Genomic DNA, 22,562 nt, shown 5'->3' with positions numbered 1-22,562 from the left:
GTGAGAGAATAATTTGTACTGTCAATGATTCTGTTTGTCGGTGATAACAACAACAAAAAATCAGCAACTAAAAGGCATAAAGCAAAACAGACCCTTGAGAGGCGACAGATTACTGAGCATCGGCCTGTAAAATCTAAAGCAATGTTAGTTACATAAACCCACTTACAATTTAGCAGTCATCTAGATGAAGAAACCAGGCGATAAGCTGCTGGCTTAAATTTAGAACCATTAGTCATCTCATCACACCTCCAACTTTTCTTTTTTGTTCTTTTAATCTCTTCTGCAAATATTTATTTTTAGAGGAACTTGCTGCACTTTGGTTCATGCACAGCAACATGGCCTAAAATACCATCTCTCAGAATTAATTCTAGGGTGTTGGTTTGTTTGTTCCTTTTTACAGAAAAACAACTAAAATTATACTCCTTGCTGTGTTCCAAGCATCCTCTCCCCTTGTCCACCCCCATTTATATATGAAAAATATAAGCAGCCAATGTGCAGTGGCTTGACTGGGCTAATTCTAGTTAATGGTGCTGAAAAGCACTTTGTGGCTTTCATTTACCCTACACTTCCAAGTTTTGAAATAATTCTCTGGATTAACTATAGCAGATGGGAGGCTGATCTGAAGTGGTTTCAGTTCTCTGAAAAAATGGAGACTTCAGTTCTAATACCAGCAGTGATCTCTTCTAATTGCTCAACTGCTGGGCATGTGGACTGTTCAGGGGCTTTGTGCAGACCTTTGCATACAAACATCTCTGTAACTCAGAAGAGCTAAGATGATTTTGTGCCTGTGAATCTGTTTAGAAAATTTCTTTTGCTCTTTGGAGCCATTAATGTTGAAATATTTTCTTAGATATGCCGCTATTCATAATGCAAATGGTGGCTAACTATTAACCCGTGATATTTTAAGATCTCAAACAAGACAACAAGGTTAGCATATCGTTTACCGTACTTCTATTATTATAACTGATGATGTTGTTGTTGAAAATCATTTATATTGTGGTAGCATCCAAAGGCCCCATCCAGGTTTAGGTCCCCTGTGTACAAATGTATACAAGACAGTCTAATTTTTTAATTGAAGTTTTTGGTGAAAATGTTCTCTTTCTCACTCATATCCATACAAATTAGTAACAGTGAAACAAGGTACTTATCCCAAAACACATCTTAAAAAGTTTCTTTAGAAGAGATATTATTTGTCCTGAGAATTTTTTGCTTAGATATTTCATCTTAGTGTTATACTTAATGGAAAATAACCCCGTTGTTAGATGTTGCCTCGAGCAGTGGCTGTAAAATAAGCATGTAGTCAAATGTGCCACAGAGTCACATCTGGTTATTAACAGCATTCTCGGTTCTCAAAAAGCATCTAAAGATTGGCTAGTCTTGGAATCCTGGCTATTGACTCTGTTTCAGTCCCCCTAAAGTCTCCTAGCCTGTCACCTACGTCTCCTGATAACTCAAAAGTAGGCTAAATTCCTCTCGGGCTCCTGGCTTACTTTTAGAAATGGTCCCAGTGCACTTAGGGCCTGATCTTGGGAAAAGCTGAGTGCTTCATTCGACACTTCTACACATAATGAGTATATAGCATCACCCCCGACATGTCATGTCCACTTAGTTAATTTTTTCTTATTATCTGAAGTGCAGGTACCAATTTTCACCTGTAGATTAGTTTGAATGGGCACTTTGGTAATCGTGTAGAGAACTCTTCCTTTATTTAAGAGGATTTTGGACAGGCTGAAATAATGGGAAGGTACCTAACACAAATAAATGTCTTTTAATTTGACAGCACAGTCTAGGGGTTAGAACAGGAATCAGGTTTCAAGTATTTCGCTTCACAATTCTGCAAAGCCCATCTTTTTTTCCTTGAGATTTGAACAGCAGATGAACTGGTGGGATGTCTACACAATAGACTGAATGGGGAGTTGTTATTATGGAGCTGTTCTTTTATTCCTGGAGTAATGCCATTAATTTAGTGGCTTCTTGACGAGTTGTGTGACTCTGGGTAAATCACTGAACACCCCCTGTCCCTCAGTTTATACATCTCGAAACAAGCAGTGTTAACTTAAGAATTTTCAGTTAATTCTTTGAAAACTTTGAGATACTAAAATGGATGATGCTGTGGAAGTGCAAGGTCTTTTCTTTTCTTTTCTTTTCTTTTCTTTTCTTTTCTTTTCTTTTCTTTTCTTTTCTTTTCTTATTTCCTAGGCCCCAATCCTGCGAGGTTCTCCATGTGGGTGGACCTCTGAACAGGAAGGAAATCAACTGGAGTACTTCCATATGTTTGTACAGTCACTGAATTGAGCCTTTAGTTAGCATATCAAAATAAGCACGTGCCTTGGATAGAATATAGTAATGGGATTGATTTCTAGAAGAGCCAGACTCTTCTTGCAGGCAGTGAGAGCTGCAAGTGTTCAGCATCTCTGTAAATCAGGCCCCATTAACTGAATCTCTCACACAGCTCACTTTAGTGAACTACCTAACCCCTACTTAGTAGAGCATGACCGTGCATTTCTCGCTGATCAGCTGAAGACACACCTCTGCAGAAATCCCTGCTACTAAAAATGGCTGAGAAGTATCCATTAATCACAAGGAGCACTAACCGTTTCTTTATACTCTCTGCTGAACAGAGGCAGGAGCCCTGTGTTCCATTACCCATTTTACTTGTCAACATGAAATGCATGCAGCACATCAGAACTCTGTCTGCTAGTCTGTAGGGAGAGAGAGCTTTTCTAAACCTCGTTACTTTTTTCCTGGAGGGTTGTCTCAAGGGTCTGTTCATGGATGGACTACTCCTTTTTTCCATGTCTAGAACAAAACTTCTTGCTGTCGCAGTTCAGGGCAACTGCAGCTCTGTTCCCCCTCCATGGCCCAACAAAGACACCCACTCTCAGGCTTCTGGCTCCCCAGCCATCACCTTTCTTGAGTGGAGATGTCTCTCTCTCCCTCTTGATTGGGATTTTTCTAGGGTGCACAAGTTCCCTCCTTACACTGTGATATCCCCAGCAAGACAGAGCACCTAAACAGGCCAGAGTCTCTGATTTGCCTTCAGTTTGAAGGCTAGGAACAGGTAATGGCCCACAGTTAAGTTACCGCAATGTTCTTTCTAAGCAAGCACATTTATTCTTAAACTAAAAGCATTACAGAGAAAATATGTTAAAAACAATAAAAGAACCAAAACGCCTGCAAATATGCTCACCAGAGATCTTCCTAGCTCCAACAATGGGTCTTCTCAGTGTCAGTCCTTCCCACCCTTCCCTAAGGATGGGGCCCCCCTTGGACAGAAGGTCCTGTCCATTTGCTAGATTAGAAAGAAGACCCCAAATCAATTTAAACTCAGGCTATTTACCCAAAAGACCTTTCTTTGTCTGTTGGTCTTTGGAGAATCCAGTGTGAACTAGTGTATGTGAATCTACACATGCGGTGGTACTTCTCTGGGGGTGTTAGAACCTGGCTGATTTACCTTAATCGCTACCCATTGTTCTTAGTTCCTGGGGAGCTATGGTAGCCCTCCCCCATAGAGTAGAACTCAATCCTATATTCATTTAAAACAATGGAACATATACACTGTATGGGGTTGCAATATTTATCTCGAGTCCTCCATAGAGAAGTTAGTGCAATCCTGGCCCACAGTAATACACACATTTAATATCATACCGTCTTTCAAGAGTATTGTGGGAAATTGCCTTAACTGTCACTCTTGCATGATTATTGTTCAAGTGGGGCAATTCATCTGAGCTGGTCTTCAATACAGTCAGTAACATGAGTCTGCAGAATCTGATTCTATAATGTTTATGTGTTCATGGTCTATGTTGTTTATTGGGAAGCGATGTAGTATGATGGTTAGAAATGAATATTATGAGTCAGGACTTATGGTTCCCAGTAATGGCCCTGTCGCTGACTTGCCTTCATTACAAGATGAGTCAGGCTGTGTGCCCGTGTGAGGGAATAGACCTTCTTTTAAACCCCTAAATGGGATACCTGGTTCTTGGGTCTTGCTTACTCCCTTTCTGGGGCAACTGAGGCAGGGATTGGGCCGATCCTTTGCCCCCACTCCTTATTTGCCAGAGTAGCATACCCAGTGCTTGTGGGGAGCAATTTACTGCAGGCATAAACGGGCAGAGAGGTATCAGAGGCAATTGTGATTCACAGGAGCGTCTCAGGGTTCCAGAGCCTCTTAGCACTTGCCCTGTGGTGGTGCATCTTAAGCATCGTCCCTTGTTGTGAGCAGTGCTGAAAAAAAGACAAAATTTAGCCCTAAATTTACTTGGGTGATCACTTTCTTTTGTTTTTGTGACTTTGGGCCTGATCCAGAATTCACTGAAGTCCGTAGGAGTCCTTGCACTGACCTCAACAGACTTTGGGTCAGGCTTTAGGAGTGTAGGTTTGGAGGATTGTGCACTTGTGTCTTGACTATTAATGCCATGGGTACTGAATACAGGAAGTGTGATGGGGGGGTGGGGATTATGGTGTTTCAGTCTGTGTGGCATTCTGATACCGGCCCCCTATGTGCATTCGCCATTTTAACTCATGCTGAGCAATCCAACCCAATATAAAGCAGGTATATCAAAGACACTGACGCAAAAGCAGTTTTGCTCACATTGGGACTGCAGAATCAGGCCCTTTGTAAGGTCATGCATGCTGTTCAACTCGGCGTCACCACAGGTAATCACAGAACTTCAGTCAGCTGCTCCATTTGTCATATAGCATTCACATAGGCCATCAGGGCCAAATTCTGCGCGCTCTCTCTCTCAGTAATGTTGCAAGTGGGGGAGGTTTAGGTTGGATATTAGGAAAAACTTTTTCACTAGGAGGGTGGTGAAACACTGGAATGCGTTACCCAGGGAGGCGGTGGAATCTCCTTCCTGAGAAGTTTTTAAGGTCAGGCTTGGCAAAGCCCTGGCTGGGATGATTTAGCTGGGGATTGGTCCTGCTTTGAGCAGTGGGTGGGACTAGATGACCTCCTGAGGTCCCTTCCAACCCTGGTATTCTATGATTCTATGACTCTATGAATGTAAATCAGGATGGAATATCATTCGTTTAGGGAGACACTGTGGATAGAGCTCTGGACTAAAATTTAGGAGACCTGGGGTTCTATTCCCGTTTCTGTCACTGGCCTACCAGGTGACCTTGGGCAAGTCACTTGACTGCTCTGTGCCTCAGTTTCCCCATCTGTAAAAAGAGGATAATGATACTGACTTCCTCTGTAAAGTGCTTTGAGATCTACTGATTGAAAGTGCTGTATAAGACCTAGATATTATTTATTTTATTCTCTTATGGAGTGAAAAACATTCGTGCCCATCTAACTGAGGGCAGAGTCATGCTCACTCTGCAACATGCTCACTCATAGCAGCACCTGACCTTAGAAAGGAAAGACATTTCATGGCCACCCGGTCAGGTGTAAGTGATCGATTAACACTCAGGGAATCAGACCGTTCCAGGGACATGGCAAGATACAATTGTGGTGCAAAGGGAAAAAAGCAGGCAATTAAAAGTGTACCACCGAATTGTCAAATTAAAGCACAGCGTGTGGCGTGAGATCCTGCTCATGTTCCAAAAGCATATCACATGCCAGGGGGCTACCGCATTGGATTTTTTTTCTTCCCTTAATCTATGCTGCTTGGTAACTGCAGTATTTTTGGGACTGATTCTTCTGCTAATTGCTACCCAGAAATAGCGCCTAAGTTTGGCAGGGCTTTCAGAAGAAGAATGAAGGATTTTTCGGGAAAAAATAGATACATCTAAAAGTTGTATTAAAAAAAAAACCACCCTGCTTTATTCTTCTCTTTGAAAATTCATCATTCAGCCATATTCAGGACGAGCTGGATTGTGACAAGGACTAGGAGAAAGGGAATCCAAAAGAGTTTGGGGTGCTTTAAAGGGGCTAATCCTAGCTATTGTCAGTGTAGGCCCTGAGAGCCCCAACTGTGATCCTCAGACCAGGGGAAGATAGGCACAGGATCACTGATCTTTCCTGTTGGGCCTGATCAGGTAGGTGTGCTCAGAGCATGCCTAACTCCACACAAACCTGCTGAGTGTGAAGAGAGGCCTTCCTTATAACACAGAAGGTTATTTGGTTAATCACCTGGGACACAGCAGGCGCTGGTTCAGTTACCCTCTCTGCTGAGAAGAGAGGATTTGAACAGGGATCTGCCACCTTTCAGGTGAGCATCCTAACCAGTGGACTATAGAGGCATACTTACCTGGCCCAATTAATATGTAATTAAAGTGGAATTCAACAATCGAGATGGAGAGAGGTGCACATCAGAATACACAAATAATCCAGTGGTTAGGGTATTCATCTGAGAGGTGGCAGATCCCCGCTCAAATAATGAGGCACATGTGACAGACCCAGACCAGTGGGGTGCAGGAGTCTGGTAGAAGGCAAATATATTGGCCACTGGATGAACAGGTTTTTGTTCCCTGAGTGACCAGAGCATGGGCTGCCCTAGAGCAATCGGGAACCTGCCAGAACCAATTAAGACAGGCAAGCTAATCAAGACACCTGGAGCCAATTAAGAACTTTCTAGATTCAATTTTGGCAGGCAGGCTAATTAGGACACCCGGTTTAAAAAAGACCTCCCATCAGTTAGTAGGGGGGCGCACCAGGAGCAGCGAGTGAGAAGGCATGCTGCTGGAGGAGTGAAGAGTTCGAGCTTGATCAGGCTTCAGGAGGAAGATCCTGCAGTGAAGATAAAGAAGGTGCTGGGGGGAAGGCCATGGGGAAGTAGCCCAGGGAGTTGTACCTGTCACGCAGCTGATACAGGGAACATTGTGGACAGCTGCTATCCACAGGGCCCTGGGCTGGAACCCGATGTAGAGGGTGGGCCCAGGTTCCCCCCCCCATCCCCCCAACTCCTGATCGGACACAGGAGGAGGTGACCTGGTCTGTGAGAAACACCAGAAGGGAAGGTCTAAATAGGAAAGGGATCTGCCCTGTCCCCGACCCACTAGGTGGGGCACAGAGACTGCGGGGATTGTTCTCCGTTTCTCCCATGCTGGCCAGTGATGAGGTTAGCTGAGTGGACGGCAGGTTTGAGCCACTTGCAAGAGCGGCCAAACTGAGGGCTGCCTTGAATCTCTGAGGCAAGCAAATCCACCAAGAAGCGCAGGACCCACCAAGGCCGAGGAGGAACTTTGTCTCACACACAAGAATGGAGGCTACTTTGAAAGGAATTGTCCTTTGTCCCTCAGTTTACCCAGGGCCCAATAGTTAGACATTTTAATGACAGTGGTGAACTTTGGTTCTCACAAGGCGCTGAATGGTCTTCAGTGGTTAGCAAGAGTTGCACAGTTGAGCCTTAAAGATTGTATACTACTCGGATGATATTTCAATGCAAATTGGTAGTAACCTTCCATAATGGGAATGAGAATGTGGCACGCTGGGTCCAGAGGCCACCCGACCCAAGCATCTGTTGCTCTAAAGCTACTGGAAATATGTATTAAGTACACAGTCTGAAAGGATTTTATCTGAACCTGTCAATCAGCAGGGAATGCTGTCGTTATTTTGTCCCAAAAGGTGATATAATACTTACCCATTTTTATTTATCTGAGTCACGTTTTTCTGACGGGATTCTGCAGAAGGAATCTGAGCTGAAAATGCAGGCAACTGTAAGCAACATCTGAAGCAGTATATTTTAAGTGGCAAGCAAGGTGGGGGATAAAAATCAATGGAGTGGTTTCAGTGTCCCACTATAAATGAGAAAAAAAAAATGGCTCGAGAACTTCCTGGTGCAAGGGCCTCTTAATCAATACAAGATCAGGTGGCACCATTGATTTCTGCAGACATTGCTCATAAGGACATTTTCTAGAATTTGTTGTCCCTCCTGGGTATATTGTTGTAAGAAAACTTCCACTATACTGAGCAGGCCTGCTAATTTTTACATACTTAGTAACAGTCATTACAGTGGAGCTAATCTACCTCAACAGATGCACTGTTGCTCAGGCTGCTTTGCTGCGAAAGGCTCTCTTATACTTCTTCTTATTGCCATTGCATTTGGAGACCCCAGTCTGGACTGGGATCTCTTTGTGCCAGGGGCTATCATACACTGGATGTACCCATCCCCAAAAAGCTTGCAGTTAGAGCTACTCAGGAAATGTGTTTTGTTCCTGCAAAAAATGCTGAGGAAAACAAAGTTGTAGCTGGAACACCATGGAGATATTCCAGAAGGGATGGTTCCTTGCAGTATAAGGATGGACAGTTGCTGGAAATTTGGTAGTATAGATGCATCCTTTTTGCCTGTTATATCTTTGTTATCTTGAGCATAGTTTGGTTAGCTGATTACTAACGGTGATAGGAAGTTTAGCAGTAGATTAAATTGACAGACATATCTCTGTTTACGCTGGTCAGGCAAACTGTGCTAGAGCCCTGTTAGCAAAAACATTTAAACAGAGTTGTAGCTTGTGTGGTCCTGATCCTAGTGCACATATGATCTTATAACACCCACCATTTCACAGTCGCACCAGCAGAGATAGCTGAAGCTGTGGAGTTTGTAACGTTTTAATTAATCTCACAGCTCATGTTGATGATGATGATATTTATTTGTCTCGCTGTAGGAACCCGTCATGGACCGGGACTCAATTGTGCTAGGTGTTGTACAGGATGAAAAGACAGTCCCTGCCTCAAAGAACTGACAACTCAGTCACAAATCCATGCAATCACTGTTCTCTCCAATAATCTCCCATGGATCCTGGAATGCAGGCATGCACACAGAGAAAACACGGGCCCTTCAAATGTAAGGATGGATGTGGGGAAATGTGATGCACGGTGGTTTTAATTTTCCAATACATTAATCTTTAACGTATGCCATCTGTAATTAGAAAGAGGTGAGCTTTAATGGTGTGAGCACAGAGCCGGGAGCCAGGAACTCCTGGCTTTTAATTCTGGCTGACACTGGCTCCCTCTGAAACTTCACCTTTTTACCTCAGTTTCCCAATCTATAAAATGCAGGCATCTTAATGTTTATGTACTTCATAGCTGTGGGGCACGGAGACGATTATTATTTGCATTGTACGGCACCGTTAGTGAACATAGTGCTGCTATCTAGCAAAATAAGAAGTCAGATGCACTTTCATTAAAGTACTTTCAAGAGTAAAAGTGCTTTCATCATTACATAGCTAGGTAATTTAAAAACAAAAACAATAACTGAGCTAGCATCTGTACTTTAAAAGGAGTCAAATTAACAAGGGGCTATTAAGGACCATAACGAGGAGATGGTTAGGAAAGTGATGAACAGTGTAGGGTGTACTTAAAGAGCTGAGACCTTCTGAAAATGTTCTGTAGTTGTTTTGCTTTTTTCTTTTAGTGCGAGTTGCGTGCTTTACACCATCACAGCATTATGTGAATAGGGAAAATTTACCCCAAATCACTGAGTTGGTTGGTTATTAAATTTCATGAAGCAAAGGGAAAGGCTTTGTTGGCATGAATTTCCCCTTCCGTGATATAAACTGACTGAGAGAAATGAACCATTTCTGGAGACTGGGACCAAAGAGCCACATGATCATTTAGGCTCTGATCCTGAAAGCTGCTCTGCATGGACTGATCCCTGCTGTGTGGGGACCTTTTTACTTCACTAGGGTCTCGTATGGGGTTCTGTCCACTCTGTGCAGCTTGTGGGACTCGGACTTTAGAAAGTCCACGGCTAACTATGGTATCCTGAGCTGGCCAGCCAATGTGTTAGGATATGTTAGGAGACTGGAGTAAAACACCTGCAGCTCGCCCAAGACAGCTGACTCAGACTTGTGGCACTCGGGCTGTGATGCTATAAAATTCCAGTGTACACATTTGGGCTCAGGCTGGAGCCTGAGCTCTGACACCCTCCCCCTTCACAGCTGTACATATCCTTAATGACCTGCTCACATCCGATGCTGCAGGACAAGTGCTTGTCCTCTCTTTCCTGCCATGTGGATAACAACTAGTCTGTCAGCTCCTTCTTCACCATCCCATATCCCATTCTCACCACTACCGCCCCTACATACCATCTATAGGCTTGCTAACACCTGTAAAGGGGCTGCCATTTTTACCATCCTTCTTCAAAAATGATAGTGAGAGATAAAAGAATATACAATTATATAATGGGGTTATCAATTGTATGATGGCATCGGACTTGGGACGGAAGAATCCCATGCACTGCTACAGGCTGGGGACCGACTGGCTAAGCAGCAGTTGTGCAGAAAAGGACCTGGGGATTACAGTGGACAGGAAGCTGGATATGAGTCAGCAGTGTGCCCTCGTTGCCAAGAAGGCTAACGGCATACTGGGCTGCATTAGTAGGAGCATCGCCAGCAGATGGAGGGAAGTGATTATTCCCCTCTATTCGGCACTGGTGAGGCCACATCTGGAGTATTGCGTCCAGTTTTGGGCCTCCCACCCCAGAAAGGATGTGGACAAATTGGAGAGAGTCCAGCAGAGGGCAATGGAAATGATCAGGGTGTAGGGTACATGACTTACGAGGAACAGCTGAGTGAACAGGGCTTGTTTAGTCTGCAGAAGAGAAGAGCGAGGGGGGATTTGATAGCAACCTTCAACTACCTGAAGGAGGGTTCCAAAGAGGATGGAGCTCGGCTGTTCTCAGTGGTGGCAGATGACAGAACAAGGAGTAATGGTCTCAAGTTGCAGTGCGGGATATTTAGGTTGGATATTAGGAAACACTATTTCACTAGGAGGATGGTGAAGCACTGGAATGGGTTATCTAGGGAGGTGGTGGAACCTCCAGCCTTAGAGGTTTTTAAGGCCCGGCTTGACAAAGCCCCGGCTGAGATGATTTTGTTGGTGTTGGTCCTGCTTTGAGCAGGGGGTTGGACTAGATGACCTTCTGAGGTCTCTTCCAACCCTAATCTTCTATGATTGCCTGTGATAGCAGAGGACTGGACTTGATCAGGAGGTCCTACCTTCCCTTATGGCAGCGGGGAACTGCCTGGATCTGTTATCTGTGCATTTCTAGATTCTTGCATCCAGGTTTAATTTTCTTATTGTTTTTTGGAATATTAATTGGACTCCACTTAAACATACTTTCAGCCTTTGCTCCTTTCTAATAAAGGTTTTCATTTACTTACTACAATTAATTTGACTTGGAAAAAATTGTAAATTAATGGTTGGCCTGGCACGACTCATATTCTTTGTATTTCAGCAGTGCCTAAAGGTCTCAGTTGAGATCAGCACCTTACGATGCTGATGCTCAGCACAGTGTATGCATATAGAGAGACAGGGCAGGGACTGTGAGCAGCTGGCATTGTGAATTCCTTTCACCCCTTGAAGCACTACTGTGATTTATTTGTCGTACCAAGGTGCCTATGAAGTATCAGAGCCCTATTGTGCGAGGCACTGTACACACACAGAAACATGCATTAGGTCCTATCACGTCTTTTATTCACCCAGTGTATGCACGGGCCCATTGTTACAACATATCCCAATGCATTCTAACACTCAGGCATAGTGAGATGTGTTAATGTCAACCCAGCAATTCCAGCTTGACTCTGAGCTGTGACAAGAATAGCAAATGACTCATGAACCTCTCCTCCAAAACACTGTCTCATTAACAACCTGTCCTCATTACAATGAACAGTTGCATCCCTTATGCACACACCTCAGCAGTAATGAGCATGGCATGCAAGGTTTACCTCCTGCCATCCCACAGGATATTAGGACTGAATGCTCTTCAATATTAACTAAACTTACCATGAGGCCATCTGACCTCCCAAATTCAACAAAAGCCTCAAAGAAGGAATTTCAAACATCAGTGGCTTTACCACACTATCTTTCCTTTGATTTGAACTCCACACACTTCCCATGTACCTTGCCTGATACAAATCAATCCCTTCCAGACCAAAAACTTAATGTGCAAATGTTCCCAAACATGGGGGTGTAAAATTTAGAGCATATCCAGAGTTTGGGGTTTGGGGGGTTTGCATTCAAATTGGCCCAGTAGGGATCCAGATCCAGAGTTTAGGTCCATTCCCGTCTCTATTGGAAATACAGATTATGGGTATAATTTTCAAAAGCATTTCAGCACCAGATTTGTAAAACTATTTTAGCACCTAAAGATCACTAGTTGGCTTTTCAAAAGCACCTAAGTGCCTAACTCCCATGAAAGTTAGGTGCGCAGGTGCTTTTGAAAATCCCACTAGGCACCTATCTGCATCGTTAGGTCACTAAATGCCTTTAAAAATCTCTGTCTTAAGACTCCTAAGAACCCAAGTGGGTTTTTTTTTTTTTAAATGGAACTCAGGAGCTTTTGGTAATTTTACCCCCTGCCTGAATTGACTAGATTATGTAAGAAAAGGTCCTGCACTTTTTAAGGATCCAGCAATTTCACATCAAGGTTAATAGAATAAGTAAATCTTTCAAATCAAGTGCCTATATAAAAATAATGCTATCTTGAGAATTGTTCCATGTTGGACCAATTTAACTTATTTTATATAAATATAACTATAATGCTGCAGGCTTTCAATTATATCTAACCCTCAAAGAAAACGCTGACTCATTATTTCAGTTTAACCATGTCACTGGTTGAAAAACCAATACAAGAGTATATCCCGGTTCCAACTCACAAGCCTGATTTTCACTTGGGCTTGTCTACATGGGGAAATTAACCAGAATAGCAATGTAGTCGGAAGAGAGCCTGAGACATGAGCCCTTGGATCAGAGGCCTGATATGAGGCCTGGGCTAAAGTGGTAGTCAAACTTTTACTGATATAAAGCAAAGACAAGCTGTGGGTGAGAGGCAGGGCCTGCTCACAGAATCTGGCAAGAACAGGGCTGATATTGCAGAAATACACATTCCTAACTGCTAGGCGCAGAGTACTCATGCAAACACATCGGACTATCCAGTGGTACCAGAACATCCCGATATCAAGGGTGATACAAAAACATTCCCCAAGGGTAATAGGAATGCACTGACCCCTCCTAAAAGGCAAGGTCAGGACGACATTACGTAATAGAGCTGTTCTGATTGAACCAACATGTACAAGATGATGGGTGATAACGAGCCACATCAGAGGGCAGTAACTATGTCAGAGGGGTGGTACGTAACTTGTTTGTATCGAGGTATAAAGATGCATCTCAGAGGGAGTGTCTTTGTCTAGCCTAGGGAGGAACAGAAAGTCCCACCGTTCACTAAACTGCTCCATTGTTACAGGCATACATGTATTAGTGGTGCAGTAGAGTCTGCGGGATGCGTCATCGACAATAAGCCTGGCTGGGTGCCTTTGTGCCTTAACGGATCTGGTGGTGATTGAGCAGTTCGCTGGAGGTCTACTGTGCCAACTGTCTGAGCAGAGCTGAGACAGCACACGGGGAACACACACATGCAGCTGAACATCTGTCAACAAGCTATTCTGGAAAATCTTGCTGTGCAGATGCTTTTATTCCAGCATAGCTATTTTGGTGCATTTCCCTGCATAGACAAGTCATTACACTAAGATCCTGACCACTTCAAGGCCTCTTTACACTGCCAGAGTGGGTGTAAAAAGGCTTTGGTATAAAAGAGAATCATGCCTAATGGAATTCTCCCAAACAGTTATATGCAATTTGCAAATAACTAATTTACTGGACAATGATGTTATAATCTGAACATTACAAACTCTTGATGGGACAAGCTTTGCCATGCCCTGGATCTGCTGAATAGCCAGAGAAGTCTTGATGGCTAATGTAATGTTTTAAATCAAACGAATAACATCCAGCCAGCTTTGCACAGGGCTGTGCCTGCATTTAGAAGAAAATGTTGTAATTATCATCAGTAAAGATGATGTGGATGATGTAAAGAAGATTATCCCATGTAGTTATTCAACAACCCAGTTACTAGTTTTCTGGGGGATGAACTAGATGACCTAACACCTCTTTCCCATTTCTAACTTCCCTGATTCAGCAGCTTTTCAGCAAGCTGGGAAGGTCTCCCTTTCTTGCATGTATTTCCAAAGAAGCAATACGGAACAAAACCAGTTCACATTTCTGCAGGGGTCGCTACCCAAAGGATTCAAAAGCAGCTTGGGTAGTCTTGTGGTTAAGGTCCTGGGTACACCGGAAATCCGGTTTCAGTTTCTGGTTTTGCCACAGACTCCCTCTGTGACCATGGGCAAGTCACTTAGCCCATGTCTACACGACAGGCACTAAAGTGGAGCAGCTATGGCACCACAACTGTGTCATCGTAGTGCTGTAGTATAGACGCTTCCTGCTGTAATGGAGGTCGGGGGGAGGGGGGTTCTGTTACTGTGGGAATTCCTCCTCCCCGTGCAGCGCTAGCTAGGTCAACAAAAGCATTCTTCTATTGACCTAGCCAAGTCTACATCAGGGATTAAAGGGGCATAACTACCAGGTTCCGGTGTGTGCATTTTCACATTCCCTGAGTGCTGTAGCTATGTCAACTTAACTTTTAAGTATAAACTGGTCTTTAATCTCTGTGCCTTAGTTTCCCAACGGTAAAACAGAGAGACCAACACTTCCTTTCTCCTAATGTGTCTGTCTGTTTAGATTGTAAATTCTTTGGAAATGGTTCTCTCTCTCACTATGTACAAATCCTAGCACAGTGGGGCCCTAATTTCATTTGAAGGTGCTACCAGATTAAGAACAATAACTACTTTGCTCACAGAAAATAATTATTAGCACGTACTGCGTGACAAAGGCACTCATGCTGTCCTATTCAGTGCATCTTATGTCTTTCATAAAGAACAAAATAAGCTGGACTTGTAAGAAACAAATTGTGTATTATTAAACCAAGAGATACAGGGCTTGATTTTCAAAAAACAGCATCTGTTCTTTCTCTCTCATACACTCGTGAGCATCTGGAGCAACTGTCCTGAAGTCATCAGAGATACTCCAGCTTAATGTTGGTCTAAGTGAAATCAGAAGCAGGTTCCTAGACCAAGTTATCACTTACTCCGTTGCAGTGTTGCCAACTCTCAGGATTTTATTACCCTAGCCCCTGGAGCCCTGTGATTACAAGAGACTCTAAGCTTTCATGGGGGCGGGAGCGGGGGCGGGGGGGAGTTCCTAGCCCTGGTGGTTGCAGAGAAAAGTTTGACAATGTGAACCCTCAAGTCTCAACAATCTGAAGACTAATAAGAGGAAGTCCAAGTGTATTATTTTTCAAAATATCATGATTTTTAAGCCGATTTCATGACCTTTTTGCATATGACATGATTTTTTGTTAACAGTTCACGTTGGAATGCTAGAGTGCACGGCTGGAGAAAGCGGGAAGTTAAGGAGGCTTTAAACCATCTTTATGCTCTTTGTATTCTGGGGCAGCCAGGGCCCCATTTAGCCTCAACCTCAGGATAGTTTGACCTTATGCTTCCCGTGGGTCCAAGTACTCGGACAACAACAGGAACGCAGTGTGCTCTGACTGCACCTCCTCTCCTTCCCCATCCCAACCTTCTAGGAGCAGAGTTGGTGCAGAGCCCTTACCCCAGTTCTGTGCTGGCTGGGATAGGCCATCTGCATGGCCATCTTCCCAAGGGACCATTTATGCCCACTTTAAAGTCCTTTTACACTGCCGGAGTGGCCAGGGTGTAACTGAGAATATAATGTTTCAACTGAGCAATATGCTTTCCCTTCTAAACTGCATTCCTGTGTGCTGTTAAACAGCTGTCTCCCTCTGGCAGTCTGTCACGCCCTTGGGAGACTTAATGAGGAAAGGTGTTGCTAATTATATACATACGTATATGTTCACACACATACGTGTATGCATGGGAGCACTCAGAGTACACTGACCTGCATATTCTCTGTCAAATAATTGATGTAGCTTCAACCCTGCACTCCTTCCCACCCATCCACACACCACCTCTTCTCCCCTACCCTTGCAGGAAAAATGTCAATTTATATAAACCTTAAAAGCCTTTAATTGAAAATCATAAAACACCCAACCATTTCAGTCTATCTGGCTGAATGAGCTGCTCCCCTCTCCCTCCCTCTTACACTCCTGTTGACCTGGAAGGCAGGGGAAGGTGGGAAACAAAGGTCAGAAGGACATTCAAACCTCTTAATTGGTTCCATTAACCATCCTTTTCTTCACTGTACAGAACAGGCAAGTGGCACCTCATTGAAAGCATAGTGCTTCACTCTTGGCTAGACCACCACTCGCCTCATCCTAAGCCAAGTGCTTAAAGCATGTTATACTAAATGAATGAGTGCACTTGTCCTTTTGGGCTGATGATAGATGGCCTACCTCTGGCTGGCTTGGCCCAAAACGGTTGCTTTGTGTGTCTCCTTCCTTGCATTCTCTGTGCAGCTCTCTCTCTTTCTCCAGCTCCTATTCCCCTTGATATGTAGGACCAGATTGTTCCTGGAAGAGAGACAGGTGGGTGCACAAGCAAAGAAAGCCTCCACTTGGCCTTTGAACCCCTGCGCATTGAATTCGCAGTGCCTGTGTTCTCCTGAGCTTCTGCATCTTCCCTGGGATAGCAGGGACAGGAGGTGAGGGCATGGAGGCAGAGCTATCCAGTCACAACGAGGGAAGCACACTGAAGCACCTAAGGGATTGGGCTCTCCGAAACAAGCCCCCACCCGGAATGGTTAACCCTTTGGGACAGTCTACACGAGAAAATTAGTTGCTCAGAGGTGTGAAAAATCCCGGCCGAGTGACATAGTTAAGCCAACCCAAGTCACTGTGTAGACAGTGCTAGGCTGACAAAAGAATTCTTCCATTAACCTAACTGCCACCTCGTGCGGAGATGGATTTACCACAGCAACTGTGTGTGGGGGAGGGGAGCTCTCCCACTGCTACAGTGAGCCTCTGCAGTGTCGTGCTGCAGCAGCTCCACTGTACCGTTTTACGAGTAAACAGAGCCTTTCTCTGCCTTGTCCAGTTCAGCCCAATCGTGCGAACGTGTAACACGTGCTTAACTTTAATCACGCAAGTAGACTTCTGTGGGACTACACTCATGTTTAAAGTTGAGCAAGAGTGTAAGCACAGGCAGGAACATGAGCATGCTACATTGCTCCGGGGTGTGAAAAAGCCAACCTAAGCCCTGGTGTGGACACCGCTAGCTTGACAGAAGAATTCTTCAGTCAACCGAGCTGCCACCTCTTGAGGGGATGGGTTTACTACAAGGGATGGGAAAAATCCCATCCATCACTGCAGCATGTGTCCACACTACGATGCTGCAGTGGTGTAGCTGTGCCATTGTAATGTTTGTAGTGGACGCTAGGTCAATAATTATAGTTCCATCAGAGTCCCTAGTTCCTGTTGTCTTCCTCCTTATTGTCCTCACACCATTGGTAGAGCTTACCCCGGAAGAGAACAATTCAGTGTTTAATGGTGCCAGTTAAGAAGGGAGAATATAATTCAGGCCTCTTTATCTTGCCTGAAGGTTGGTAAAAAGTCAGGCTTAAAACTGCTAATGCAGCAGCCTCAGAATAAACTAGATGAAGTATTACTCAGGAATGTGTCGTCTTAATAAATGAATGGCTTTAAAATGTTTAATTAAAAGGTCATATGTTGTTTTCATTGCTGCAGGATGTTTTGTAGTTGTGTCGATTGGGTAACGCAGGGCACACATTATGTGCACTAAAATTAGAGTGCCGATGTGCCTGATGAAATGCAGAAGGCCTGAATTAGATGCCGTTGTCAACTGAAATACAGACTGTGTCCCCCACTTATTTGTAATATAGTAGCTTCTAGAGGCTCCTGTCAAGACCAGGCCCGTGTGCTGTGCAAAGTACAAACACATAGTGAGAGACATCCCCTTCCCTAGGGATTTTCACATCTGAATAGCCAAGGCAGCCTTTAAGGGATGAAGGAGAAACACAGAGGTGTAGCATGGACGATCAGTACCAGAGCCAGGAGTAGAACCCAGGCACCCGGAGTTCCAGTCCATTGACCTATACGATGGGTCATGCTGCCTCTGAAATACAAGGTGGTTTGCAAAACACATGAAAGACAAGATTCTTGCCACCCAAGTGTTTCCAATCTCTCTGATAAAGTCAACCAATGAGGGAATAATTCCAGCACAAGCAAACACTAAGGTGTCATTGTGAGTATGTTTGACTATGGGGATGGGTGAAATAGAAAAACCAAATGGATGGATGGAAGGATGGATGTGGCCTGGTATACACTAGATTTCCAGGGTTGCTACCATGGTGGAACAGCAGCCTTGGTACTGGGACAAGTGAGAGGGTTCCCAAAAATGTCTAGTGGAACAGGTTTGTGTGTCTATATGTGAATACGATACAATGTGTGTGCATATAGCTATGCATATATGTATGTGCGCACCTGCCTACAGAATACAAGTGTGAATAGCTGTAACGGTTTCTTTGCCATGAATCTGGGATCACCTGCCTAACTCGGATGTGGTCGTGGCAGGAGTGGCCTATGCAGGTCAAGGACAGTGGCTCCACATTTAACTTTCTCATTTAGCTCCTTAGTTGGGACTTCATCTGATACCCTTTTTTGACTGCTGTGTATTTCTCCCTAACACCCAGACACCGGTATTTAATAAGAGATGAGTTTATGGGATTATCCCATCCGTTTGAATCCATTTAGATATAGATTGCCCAAAGTAAGGTGCATCCTGCCTCTTCCTGATTATGAGATGGGGCTTGCGATGGTATCCACAGAAGGTGCTACAGTTTAGAACAGTTGTTTGTCTCCACGCAAGGAAAAGGGGATGTGCTCTTGACCTAACTGCTCCATGCCAGTCGGGTGGACTTTTTTGAAGCCATGACCCATGACGTAAACCTACCATAACCTTACTTGTATATAAATACTTGGCACTTTAATCACCCTCAGCATCACTGTGCTGTGCCAAATAATTTAATGGAATAACACACACCCTAAATAAGATGGATCATGCACAAAAAGTAATTGCAGTGCCAGTGGCTTTACAAAGTGTTGTAGGGAGCAATGGAAATCATGCAGTAATTGCCGCAGTAATCTCTGTCCTCTGATAAGTCATTGAGGGAAGTCTTCAATTTACTCTTCATTGCAGTCAAACGTTGGAATCTAGCAGACATCCTAGCCATCTGGTGTGCTGTAATTCACGCCAATAACATGGCTCCCCTCACAAAACTTTAATTATTATTCAAACATCCACAAGGAGAGCAAAACAAATAGCTCCACACAAATACCTGTCCCAAAGAAAGGTCAGTTACAGTATCAAGAGGATACTGGGAGCAATTTTCTGAAAGATAAACTAAACAAATATATGCTACCTGCAGTGATTTAATCCCCCCTGATTGCTGATTGACATTTGAAGGATGTCACTAAAAATATGGCAAGTTCGTGGCATCTCTGACCCCTCATCGGTCACTTTAACTCATGCTCTCGTATATTTCAAATATGTTCTCAAGGTGACTGGAAACTGGATAGCTGTTCAGATTGGGATTTTTTTTTTTTTTTTTAAATCACAGCCGGGAAATATTACTGAATGTAAAGGTTTAAATTTGAATACATTTTTCTTTTTCTCCCTCATCGAGGGGAAAGAAAAAGCTTTATGTCAGTGAAATTTTTTACAAGGGAGGAGTGTATTATAATAATCTTCCCTTTCAAAAAGAGAGGCTGATGGCACCTTTCATCCAAGGAGTTCAAAGTGCTTTCCAAACCTCCCAGTTTTGCAAAGAGTAATTAAATAGGGACTGAACCAATACCTATTGAAATTCTTGGATCTGTCTCTTTGGCCACAATTCAAAGAAGCCTCCCCATTCAGGACAGTACTTAACCACATGCTTAATTTTAAGCACATACTTAAGTCCAATTGAAGTTAATGGGACTTCAGCACATTTTTATCGTAAGGCCCGTGGTACTTTCTTGAACTGGCGATTTAATGAAATAAAAAGTAATTTACCTATTTTACACATGGGCAGATGGAGGCACAGAGAGGTTAAGGGTAGGTCTACAGAGCAATCTGAGGTGTGACTGCAGTGTGGGTAGACATCCTGCACTAGCCTTTTGCATGCTAAAAAACAGCAGTATAAATGTGGCAATATGGGCTTCAGACCATGCTGTATAAACATGCTGGGAACGCTGGATTCCTACTTTCATAGAATCAAAGAAGATCAGGGTTGGAAGGGACCTCAGGAGGTCATCTAGTCCGACCCCCTGCTCAAAGCAGGACCAACACCAACAAAATCATTGCTGAAGTCTGCACGGCTGCATCTACGCTGCTGTTTTTAGCCATAGTAGTATGGGTGTGTCTACCTGCTCTGCAAACAAACCTCCAGTTGAAGAGGAGGTTTCTAAGTGAATTCTAAGTGAATTCTCCAAAAGCACCGAAGAAACCAGTCACTAAGAGGGACTATCTCATTGGTCTGTCTACTCTGTATGTCTTTGTCTTCTATTCACCATGTAAACTAGAACACAATAGGTTTGAATGCCAGCCCAGTGCTCTGACCATTATTTCTAGAGCTGTTTCAACATCCAACACTGAAATATAGCTACGGTGGAATGGTAACAGTTTAACAGCACAAAACAATAGTGCACAACAATTTAAGACCAGACATGAAAATGAAACTGCAGGAGGAATTTAGGTAGGAAGAATGTAACTGCCTGAGGTGGAATTTGGCTCGGCAGCTAGGTTCATCCTAGATGTTTGAGAAATATTCCTATGTAAATGCAAAAACCACCCCAAAAACAATGGCTTCCTCATTGTGCAATACGCTCAAGACTGGGCCTGCCTTCACAAAACTAACGAGGAACATTAAGTTTAGTAGCAAAATTGGGCCTGTTTCTGAATAACAAGGAACCCCGTTTTTTGTGGGGGTTTTTTGAGTCAAGTTGCCCAAATTTAAACAAGTGACCATATGTTTCCTGTGCTAAAATAGACATTCTGTCAACATTGCAAATCAAGCTAAGTCTATGGATTGCTAAATGATGCAAAGCAGAAGAAATTTAAAAATAACAAAAAAATTATGGGAAGCCAAAGTTCTGTGATTCAAGAGGAAGGAACTGTTGCAGGAGTGCTCTAGTTTTGTATATTTTTAAATAATTAATAGTTAAGGTGTCAGTAGACGGTGCTGAAAATCATGTGGGTTTTGTAGAACCAGGAGAACTTCAGTATTGCAAATGGTTTCCTCTGGGTGTTCTCCACATCAGTTCTTCACTGGAATGTTAGGGCATCGGGAGGATGGAAAGGACAGCTTGCAAGATGACTTCCATTCTTCCAGGAATGATATTTCAGTGCCAGATGTATAGATATTGTTCTTGCCAGGATGATATGGTGGTTAGAAGCCCTTTGTGAGTGATATTGATATCCAATTCAGATATTTATATTGAACCCACTACCTCATAAACACTATTTTATCTTCACAACACTGCAGCAAAGTAGGAAAGTGTTATCTCTGTTTTAAAGAGAGATTAGGTGATTTGATCTCTCAGGAAGTCTGTGGCAGCACCAGGGATTGATTCAATATCTCCTGAGTCGCAATCCAGTGCCATGATTACAGGGCTACCATCTTTTGCCAAGTTATTTTCCTGAGAGCTATCTCCAGTCCTAATGAACTAGTGATTTGTAAGGTAGATACCAAAGGGGCCTTAACTGCCCAATTTTACGTCAGGGTGATCTGAAAAACGGAGATGTCATTGTGAAAACTTGTCACTGAAACATACCCCTTTCCTCACCTTCTTTGTATGTACTGATGCTTCATTAGGCAATAAGAAGCTCATTTGTTGTGCCAAGAACAAGATCATTGAAGTGTAGCGGTGTGGAGGGCAGCTCACAAAATGTCTGGCTCGCTCAGTGCTTTCAGCCTCTTCCTCAGGATCACCAAGCGCTGTCTGTCTTTCTCTCTCAACCTTGGCTCTTTTTAAAGCTGTGAATTTCTGAAATCTGGCTGGCGTGGACCAGCCTCTCAGCTGATGAAAATTAGTGAAAGTCCTGTTGAAATCCCCCGATGTGCACTGGTTCATATCTGCAGAGAATCTGGCGCAATATGGAGTTGTGCTTTGATAGTAGACATGTTGTTGTTTTGAAGTACAAAAATTCAATACCATTTATTTTTCCCTCTCTGGCCTTTTGACAATTACAATAAAAAATCATGCCAAGGCTAGGGTGACCAAATCGCAACTGTGAAAAAACGGGACAGGGGGTTGGGGTAATAGGCACCTATATAAGAAAAAGTCCCAACAAATGGGACTGTCCCTTTAAAAATGGGACATCTGGTGAACTTAGCCAAGGCTGTCTCGGGTGGACATAGGAGATGCTTATACAATAGGCAAATACATTTGCAAGTATGGGTGTTGGGGGCTCCAGGGTTAAACTGAGGACTGGTTAATTTTCTCCCTGTGCACTGCACAAGCCCTACATTGATCAGCAACTTTGAAGTCTTTTGTGCCTATGTGCCAGATCAGAGGATGATTAAAGAGGAAAAAGGACCAGATTCAATAAAAGCTCTGCCAGCCTGTCACACTTCAAACCTGCCCCCCGCCCTCCCTGAAAATCAATTTTGAGGATCTGTGTGGATTTGAGTGGTTTTCCACCTACAAAAGTTAGACACAGAGGGGCTGATTCTGCTGTCACTTAACACCAATCTAACTACACTGACTTCAGTGGAATTACTTCTGATTTCACCATGTATGTGAAAGGAGATACAGGCCTACCATTTTTGTTTAATCTGACCCTGTATGATGCAAGTGCTGTTTTTC

The 22,562-nt window shown here is 43.6% G+C and overlaps 1 protein-coding gene across 6 annotated transcripts in view; it reads left to right on the top strand.

The window, feature by feature from the left end:
• The window catches only part of LRRTM4 (leucine rich repeat transmembrane neuronal 4), a 405,463-nt gene that overhangs the window by 103,509 nt on the left and 279,392 nt on the right, over window positions 1–22,562 (top strand). The window contains exon 3 of one of the 6 annotated variants that reach the window (XR_012156306.1): window positions 8,548–8,726. The exons of the other annotated variants lie outside the window; for them this stretch is intronic. The gene's annotated coding sequence lies outside the window, so the exon portion shown is untranslated. The remainder of the gene's footprint in view (window positions 1–8,547; window positions 8,727–22,562) is intronic. 6 annotated transcript variants of the gene reach the window in all.

This window comes from Lepidochelys kempii, chromosome 26 (genome assembly GCF_965140265.1).
Source record: "Lepidochelys kempii isolate rLepKem1 chromosome 26, rLepKem1.hap2, whole genome shotgun sequence".
Taxonomy (NCBI): Eukaryota; Metazoa; Chordata; order Testudines; family Cheloniidae; genus Lepidochelys; species Lepidochelys kempii.
Note: the sequence above shows the minus strand (reverse complement) of the source record. Positions and strands in the feature narration are given on the sequence as shown.